This window comes from Rhea americana, unplaced genomic scaffold (genome assembly GCF_003343005.1).
Source record: "Rhea americana isolate MKP2758 unplaced genomic scaffold, rheAme1 scaffold_9, whole genome shotgun sequence".
In the NCBI taxonomy this organism is placed as follows: domain Eukaryota; kingdom Metazoa; phylum Chordata; class Aves; order Rheiformes; family Rheidae; genus Rhea; species Rhea americana.
In genome coordinates, this window is record NW_028187088.1 from 6,594,057 (window position 1) to 6,602,380 (window position 8,324).

Genomic DNA, 8,324 nt, shown 5'->3' on the forward strand with positions numbered 1-8,324 from the left:
TACCAGATGATCACGACTTTTGCCACAATTAAGTCAGAAGCTCAGTAACTGTCCAACAGTCTTTATTCTTGCTTGAAGAGTAGTTTTAGCACAAACATCCTGCACATTTCCTTAGCAACTGGATCACCATCAGCACAACATTCTGATACACATCTATTGCCACATCTCTTAAAGCAGCAGTCTCAAATGCAAACAACAGTAATACATACCCTGCACCTTTCCTTTCTATGTCTGCCTAGTAATTTAAGTGCCATTAATTTAAGTGCCATTAATTCTTAATTACTCCATCATTAGCATGACTAAATGTCACTCTACAATAGGAATTATGAAACTATGCTTTGGTCAACTCCAAATACTACTACTGTCACCTGTGACTTTGTATTTTAAAAAACATGCTTATAAACTGTTCTTATTACAAAGACATGACTTAGATTGCTCTCTAATTCAGGAGTCCCTTTGGCTTCAAATGAGAAARCGTTCAAATATTCTGTTACCTCATAATAGGATATGCAAGAAGGGAGTACAGAGTTTTAATCCCTATATGGAATAAAACTTCTCAAAAGGTAATACAAAGGAGGACTGCAGGTAGTGCTAAAAACTCCTGGGCACTTAGTAGGCACTAGCAAARGAACAGGAATGTGGAACTGCACTTTTTTGAGGATGATCTTAGACTGCACAGAATATTCATGCGAGTCTTGCAGGCAGATCAGCCCTAAGGCACTCACATAATAATGAACTATTGAAACAGAGCCAAGACATTAGTGTTCAGAGGAGAACAGTCATGGGTTTRGTGATCATGCTTTGTTTTTCACAATGACTTCACTGTGATGTGTGACAAGGGGCTGACTGGGAGCGGTTAATTAACACAGAAAAATGCAGCTGGAAAGGACTTATATTGAAGAATGAGAAACTAATGCCCTCCTGACAGCACCTTACACTATTTTTCCACAGCATTTAAGTCTCTGATGCTTAAAATCCAAGGTGGACCTGGTTTACCATACAGAGCTGCATGGTTGCATCAACCTTGACCTTATTTGAGTATTTTAGACTTTYTTCTAGTATCACAGACAGTCTTGTGTATCATCTCCTTTTCCCTACACTGACCTGTATACTGGAGTCCTTCCAAATCATTTGACATAACTGGCATTTTCAACAGCATCAAGCACTAGTTAAATGTTTAGAATAGAAATATTTATGTGAATGCTGGGAAACTTGGCCAGTCTCTCTTGCTCGCCAAAGATCATCTTAATTTGAAATTCTGATTTAGACTTTATGGCAGAAGATAGGAAATATCCTAACTCTAAACTTGAGAGCATAGGAAAGATAAAGACTAAATTAGAAGAGAATTTTACAGACACAGCAGCTAAATCCAACACACAAATCTTCAACTATTTTAGTCACCTCTTACTGAGTCAAACACAGGATTTTTGTTACCCATAAGGTTTTAATGTTTTGTTATTCATCTTCCTTCTCTGCATTCCTAGTCAATACAAGATTGCCAAGATGCCTCTAATAAAAAACCAAGGAAGCTTTGCTGAATTATACTCCGTATTTTTGTGGAACCATCTACAAAGAGAACTAGAAGAAAATACCCACCCCTTTATATCCTTCATAAGTATAAAATGGGTAACTCTGGTTGTCAGAAAAATTTAGTAGCTCTCTTCTGTGTCCAAAACATATTTGAAAATTGCCCCTACAACAGAACTTATAAATCAAGTATAAGCTAATTAGCAGGTTCCTTAGCTCCATCAGGGAAGCTGGCAAAAAGAAACATTTTTATAACACATTCATTATTGAACATATTTCTGCAACTCCGCAGAATTCGTATGGTTTTTAATTATTAAAAAGGTCAAGAACAGAAAGCCAATTGCAGTAACACAAGGCACAGGAATCAACATTATCAGGACACAAGCCTTTTTCAACATCCTACTCTTAGAGCTGATTATACAAAGGCCAGAAAGCCACTAAGTAAAGCTTTTGTTGACTTTTTTTATGCTTGTTTTCATCTCTCAGGACATCCACCTCAAAACAATTCATTTTGTTCCTCACTCAAGGTACAGCAAGCAAAAAGCCAGCAGTTGGCACTTTGTCACATTGCTACTTTAATGAGGAGTCTGAATAGGCTCTTCCTTTTATTTTTACAGTCATGTTCCATTAAAAGACCAAAAAAAAAAAGATTTGCAAAGACGACTAATATTGAGAACAGCAAAGTACAGCTGTTATCARCCTCGCAGTGTTATATCCTGTTCTAAGGAATACATCAAGAAATCTAAAAAAACATTTAAATCTAAAACAAAAATAAGTCATATCTGGAATATACACCATTCTTTGCAAGTAAATTAGTTCTATCACAGCCTTTAATGTCAGGAAGCATCAGATTCCACCACCACTAACTAATCTTTGGACCACTAGTATCTGTCTATGTAATCCAAACCCAAATTCCACCAGCCAAGAAAACCAAGACTTTAAAGTTTCTGAAAGAAAATAAGCACATATTTCAGTTTACACCAGGAGCTGGCAACCACTAAATCTCAAAAGCAGCCCACTATGAAATGCAGCACAGTACTCTTCATAAAACTATCACTAACCTGCCAGCTCAGAGAAGCTGAAATGCATATTCAGTGGCACTCCATCTCAAGTCCTACCAGCTATCCTCTTATGTGTTCCAAAYGCTAAAATCCTGCTGTTAAAAGTTTGGCAATTCTCAAGAGTGACAACCAGTCTTGTCTATATTTATCTTTGCATTGCATGGATTTAAAATAGTTCCCACTGCAGGTTAGGAAATACAGATACAGGTATTTCTAGTACAGACAAGAGTTAAAAGTTAGCTAAAGGAATCTGTAATTCAGATTAAGTCTCAGTTGTCAGAGGTGGCATTCATTCTCAGAAGGCAAGGCTGCTTCTACTGTCTAAATTCAGTTACTCTGTTTTCATAGGAAATTCTCCATTTTATGAAAAYTCAAAATAAAGACTTATGTTGACTTCAAGTCCTTAAGGCAGCAGGTCCCGAAAGCTAGTACTATTAAACAGTTTACATGAGAAGTCAGAAGAGCGCAAATAAGTAGCTTTAAAAAAGACTGCAGAATTCCACGAAGAAAAAATTCCACATAAGCAGAAGGTCCGTGGTATGTTCCCTCAAGAAGAATATGTAACTTTGAATAAACAGGTTAAACCTCCAGTTTACTACACTATACTTATGACAGCATTTTGAAAAAATCATACTAAACAAACCTATCCATAAGGAGCTAAAATGGCAACTTCAGCAGAATGCTATCATTAAAACAGGCTGAAGCCCAATACGGGATCCTACCAACAGGACACAAAACAAAACAACTCTTTCCCAAAAGTTGTTGGTACATTGCTCAACAAGATCCAGCAATCCCCTAAGCAGAGCTAAGGGAACATATGCTATCTTCTCTTCCTCCAGACCCCAAGAGGACAGTACAATTGATCCTGGCTTCAAACAAGGAAAAGCAGATTGCGGTCCTTTAAGTAGAGGAATCAAGAGGTGGTAGAAAAGAACACYTAGCTTGGTTAAGAAGAGGGAGGGAAATCGGTCAAAAAGGCAGGAAGAATGGCTTTAGTGTACTTCAGATAAGTCAGTGTAACCATGCCTCTGAAAATATGCAGATGATCAGGGCTGCATTTAGAAAAACAAACTACACTACTAAAGACACTTAGATTTTAGTATAGATGTCGTAATGTTACAACACTGCCTACATTTGAAAAGGTCATCTATAATTTTGGTTCTCAGTATTAGATGAAGAAATATGAATACTAACTGCTTTCAAATAAAATACGGTCAGAAAGGAAATAAGGTAGGACAAAAAAAAAAAAAAAGAAGCAGCATTTCCTATACCAAGTTCCAACAGAAGTTTCTAATGTACTTAAATCTACCACGAGAACACTGTAATACTCATTCTAAGTATGCAGAATAGACCTTGAATCCATTCCTTCAAGTAAATTGTCTACTCTTGCTCACTGCTAGCTAAAGGCACCTTAGAGAGCCAGTGAATATAGCTCTGCTTATTCCAACACTTTCTTTTTGCAAGCAGTACCTGACTTTATATTCAGTTCTCACAAGGCTTAGTCCTGTTCRCAATGAGTTGCAGCATCTGGCACAACCCAGCAGACTCCACTGCATTTTCATGGTTACTGAAACCCAACYGAACCACATTAGCAAAATTTGCTACATTGACAGTTACATATTCTGTGACCCTTACACTTACCTAAACATTCAAAGATGCCTTTCTGCAAGTAAGTTGGTCACCAGTCAGTACTGAGAAGTTGTGAAACATTCTGATACACACACAGTTTGGGTGCAGATTACTTGGAAGGATAAACAATCCTGCATGGCCAGAGAAAGCAAACACTTTCTCCTCTGCAAGGAGGAGACTATTTCTCCTCCTCTCTCTGTTATAATGGAGAAGCAGAGATCAGCAACTCTAGAATACAAAAGCAATCATGACTACATGCAATAAMAAATATAATTTTCATCAACCTTTTTTATATCCATCATCCCCACATCATATTTCATCGGCTCAAGAGCCCATTACTTAAGAAAAAAAAACAGTAAAAATAGTCACTTTCTTCCTACCTTGACTACATCCTGACTCAAACAGATGCCACTCAACAACAATAAAAAAAAAAAAGCAGCAGTGGGAGATGCAGATATTTCCATGTGGTGTTGAAAATGCAACAGAAAGCAGAAGTTTTAACTTAAAACCATCCTAAATCAGCTGGCAAGCCAGCATTTAAATACACAGTATTTCCTTCTCAGAACTCTGAGTATCTTAATTTTGCCAACGTGCCATCAATTCAAATTATTTGCTACTTCTCAAAACAAAGCGGCAGCAGCATGAGCTGTGGCACCTCCTTCCCCAAGGGAGGCTGACTGCCGATCACCACACCAACTGCCACATTGCAATGTGGCGAGTAACTTTCTGCACACAAAAAGACTGTCGTTGTGCCCTCAAAGCAAACCTCAAAGTTTGTCCTCAAACTGCCTTAAGAAACATTTTCTTTTATGGCAAATCATTGACATGAACTTTCAAGAAAAAGTATGTAATCACTGGGGAAGTTATACTTCACCTCTGTTCTACAATTACCCAGTCATTAAAGTCTGATTCTGTTAGTCCTAGTGATTGACACATACAATGCAAGAGGCCATTCTTTTCAAAGCCCTGCAATAGGAAATATATGGAAGCGACTCACCTCCTCCTTTATCTGCAGCATCCTACTCCAAAAGTAAGTTCTTCTGACAGTAGGAAAATATTTAAATACAAAAATGAAAGTTTAAAAGCGTTTTCAAAAACAGAAATCTAACGAAGCAAGGCTAATACTAGAGTTTGTTACCATTTTCTTACTCTTTGAAAGCCAATTTCTTTATTGGAACTGGTCTAGACAAACAGATTGCTTTAAAAAGCAAAGCCCATCAGTCACCATGTTAAGTGCAACCAGCTGAAATAGAATGCCTCATAGAAAGGATAAGACAATTGTTTAGTACAAGCTTTATCACAGAATGATACTGTTTAAATGATACTTTTCCCCTTAAACACTCTCCCAAGTACTTTTTCATAATCACTACCATTATCTTGTGTAACAACCTCTTCAAATCTACCAACACTGTCTGCCAGAAAAGCCAGTGAATGACTCAGACACAGACTTTTGAATCATAAATACTCAAAATTGCTATTTCCATTTCAGTCCTATTTCTATTTAAGCATCTGAATTGCAGATGGCATAATAAGCCAACGACCTCCTGAAGTTTTCTTATCAAGATTTTCCTCATGCACAGACAGCAGCTCCACTGATGACAGCAAGCCTTGTTTCTTCACGCAGCATCTTGGACAACACAAGTTACACAACCAGAAACCTGTAAAACCTGCAAAATTTTTAGTGCCTAATACTGAGTAACTTTGGACATCAACGCTTGACACAGCTCCTTGAACATTCAACTGAAAGCATAAGATAGCTACAAAGACCAGGCACTAAAATCACTGGCATTACATGCCCTGTCAACTCCCATTAGTTTTCTTTCATGGTAAATCAGCAGAAACTCTTGCTTACAGCAAGCACRGGCTTTTCAAACTTCTTCAGAAAGGTCCAGCCTTTCTACCCTGTACCCAGAAGACAGGATTCAAGTCTGAATCTTGCCCACAACTGCCAAAAACACACTAGCCACCTGAGCAAACTTGCAATAATGCCACCAGTATCAATGTCACTGGTAAAAAGTGGAGTTATGGGGAGGAGCCCTTTGTTTAGGCCTGGCTCTGCTGAAGACCTGAAACAATTTAAGATCCTATAGTTACCACATTTTATGTTTTTTAAGAACATACTTAGCATAGATAAATAGATTGAAGGGATATTCACCCTGAAAGGCTTTGTTTCAGAGGTATGCCAAAAAAAAAAATCTTCCATTTCACACAGGATTATTTTTTATATCTGATTTACCCTCAGGAATAATCCTTTTGAAAAAAATGGATAGATACAGCTTTTCACACCTCCATCACCAATTCCAATTCAGTTTTCCACCCAGTAGGTACTCCCCAAGGTCTCTGGTTAGCTATTAAAAAAATGGTACCACAAAGCTGCCAACAACCTTATCCACAGGCTTACTTAACTATATTAAGTTGTCACCTTAGATCAGAGAGTCATTTCCATATTTTAGCAACTAATCCTACACTTCCAACACAACAGTGAACTTGTTCAGCTTCAGGCTGCCTAGTAATGCACACTCAGTCTTCACACAAGGTAAAGAGTCACAGAATATCTGAAGCTTACACACAGTAAGTTTTCTTTACTGTAAGATCTACCACACAAAGCTATCTTAACTTGAACTGGTTAGTGCTCCCATGTGAAAAGGGAAAAAAACAAAAAAATAAAAACCCGGAACATGACAACTTCCTTTCTTGTAAAAAACAGTAATTGTTCACAGCTGAAGACAAAAAAAAGGGAAAACAGGCTTTGTTTTTTGACCATGCTGCACCTTACATTCTATGATGTAACACCTAGAAATCTTTTTCTCTGTTATAGCAGCTACCATCAAATTACAAGTAGTCTCATTAAGATTCTGTATAAAGACAAGTACCTCAGTACTGAAACATTATAAAAAGGCCATTCAAACCTGAGGAATTTTCTATGGAATTTTGGGGGAAGAAAAAAAAAAGAACACAACTGTGTAGCACACTGTCCTTCAGTGACTTCCAGAACAGATTTATGACAACCACAGAGAGAACGTAACTAAGAATTTAATATTCGCTGACATCGACTACAGCAGGAGACTGAAAACAGCTTCAATTACATATTAAAACTCAACTCTCAGAACGAGTATGCCCAGAAGGCCTTGCCCAGAGGACYTGGCCAATTTTAAAAGCCAAATCCACTTTAAACCCGACACACAAAACAATTGTGCTGCCTGAAGAACTTCAGTGCCTCACTAAGAACAAAATACATCTTTAAATAAGCTGTAACCTCTGAAAATTTTTCTAACATGTGGCAGGTGCATACAATAGTTTATATGCATAAAGTGACAGAGCCCATACATCAAGGAAGGTATGATTTAGTATTCAGGGAAAGTGTTTTCTTAAACCTATACCAACACAGACATCTACTAAGGCCACTAAGTCAACAGGCTTGTAAGTTTAAGACAGTCACACAAAAAAGAAATCCAACACACTGTTTCAGAAGCCCGGTAAAACAACAGCTGTTCTATCTTCCTCACCATCTAGTCAAATACTATAGGTTTCTCCCTCTTTGTTTCCTATTCTAAGCATAKGAGAGAAGAACATCTGATTCTCTGTTAAAAAACGCAACTTCTAAAACAAGTTTGTTTAATTAAAGAATTTCACGTGGGAGTACCTGGATTCTGGTTGCACTGAAGCCTGTTTACATTATCTGTTGCTGATAACCGCAGTGTTTACAAATATGCATAAAAGCATGGAGCGGTCCCCGGCGAGACGAGGCTCCCCAGTCTCCTCTCGCGCAAGGGCAGGTGTTATTATTTTTATCGCACCCGTAAAAGAGATGTTAGGAGCARCAGCGGCGGGCTTCCCCGCCCAGACAAGCAACAAGTGTGAAGGAGCCGAGGAACAAGCCCCACGTACAGCACACTTGACCCACTTAAGAGTGCTTCAGCGGCCTAAAGCCTCCTCCAAGCGAGGATCCCGCCGAGCGAACACCCTGGCCGCAAGCCCGTCGTACCGCCGCCCACGCCGGCTCGGCACCCCCCGCTCCCGCCCCACCACGGCCGCCCGGCGGGACCGGGGCCCCGGCCGCTCCCCCAACCCCCGCTTCGGGGAGCAGCGGCAGGGAAGGGGGCGCCC

At 39.0% G+C, this 8,324-nt stretch overlaps 1 protein-coding gene across 1 annotated transcript in view; it reads right to left on the minus strand.

Annotated features, from left to right (window-relative positions):
* The window catches only part of ADIPOR2 (adiponectin receptor 2), a 43,370-nt gene extending 35,182 nt beyond the window's left edge, over positions 1 to 8,188 (minus strand). Inside the window, exon 1 of the mRNA XM_085324018.1 lies at positions 7,861 to 8,188. The gene's annotated coding sequence lies outside the window, so the exon portion shown is untranslated. The remainder of the gene's footprint in view (positions 1 to 7,860) is intronic.
* Between the last annotated feature and the right edge of the window lie 136 nt (positions 8,189 to 8,324).